Raw genomic sequence first — 1421 nt, forward strand, 5'->3', positions numbered from 1 at the left:
GGGGGGGGAGATGTCATGGGGGGGCGCGTCGCGACGTGGTGTGGTGTGTGTTGAGGGGGGGAAGGGGAGGGGCCGAATTTTGGAGGGGGAGGGGAGGGCGCGTCGCGACATGGTGTGGTGTGTTTTGGGAGGGGGGGATGTCATGGGGGGGCGCGTCGCATCATCTCGTGTCATGGGGGTGGGGGGGATGCCATGGGGGGGGCGGGCGTGTCATGTCGTGTCATGTCCTTCCATGGGGTGTGGGGGAGGATGTCATGGGGGGGCACGTCATGGCATGTCGTGTCATGGGGGGCACGTCGCGTCGTGTCGTGTCATGGGGGTGGGGGGGATGTCATGGGGGGGCGTGTCGCGACATGGTGTGGTCTGTGTTGAGGGAGGAAGGCGGAGGGGCCAAATTTTGGATTGGGGGGGAGGTGGGTGGGAGGGCGCATCGCGACATGGTGTGGTGTGTGTTGGGAGGGGAGGCGTCATAGTGGGTGCGTGTGTGTGTCATGGTGTCGTGGTTTGTTGGGAGGGGGCATCGTGTCGTGTCATGGGGGGTGGGGGGATGTTATGGGGGGGCACGTCGCATCGTGTCGTGTCATGGGGAGTGGGAGGGATGTCATGGGGGGGCATGTCGCATCGTGTCATGTCATGGGGGGTTGGGGGGATGTCATGGGGGGGTGCATCGCGACATTGTGTGGTGTCTGTTGAGGGGGGAAGGGGGAGGGGCCAAATTTTGGAGTCGGAGGGAGGTGGGGGGGAAATGGGGCCCAATTTTAGAGGTGGGGGGGATGGCGCGTCGTGACATGGTGTGGTGTATGTTGGGAGGGGGGGCGTCATGGTGGGTGGGTGTGTGTGTCATGGTCTCATGGTTTGTTGGGAAGGGGAGGCGTCGTGTCCTGTCATGGGGGGTGGGGGGATGTCATGGGGGGGCACGTCGCGTCGTGTCGTGTCATGGGGGGTGGGGGGGATGTCATGGGGGGGCATTTCGCATCGTGTCATGTCATGGGGGGTGGGGGAGATGTCATGGGGGGCGCGTCGCGACATGGTGTGGTGTGTGTTGAGGGGGGAAGGGGGAGGGCCCGAATGTTGGAGTGGGGGGGAGCTGGGGGGAAAATGGGGCAGAATTTTGGAGGTGGGGAGGAGGGCGCATCGCGACATTGTGTGGTGTGTGTTGGAGGGGGGATGTCATGCGGGGGAGAGGGGGCGCGTCGCGTCGTGTCGTGTCATGGGGGGTGGGGGGGATGTCATGGGGGGGGCGCATCGCCTCGTGTCATTTCATGGGGGTGGGGGGGATGTCACAGGGGGGTGCGTCGCGTCATGTCGTGTCATGGGGGGAGGGGGGGATGTCATGGGAGGCGGGCGCGTCGCATCGTGTCGTGTCATGGGGGGTGGGGGGGATGTCATGGGGGGGCGTGTCGCGACATGGTGTGGTGTGT

The sequence above is a fragment of the Lygodium microphyllum genome, chromosome 18 (assembly GCF_053477565.2).
Source record: "Lygodium microphyllum isolate KBCC chromosome 18, Lygodium_microphyllum_v1.1.10, whole genome shotgun sequence".
Lineage (NCBI taxonomy): Eukaryota > Viridiplantae > Streptophyta > Polypodiopsida > Schizaeales > Lygodiaceae > Lygodium > Lygodium microphyllum.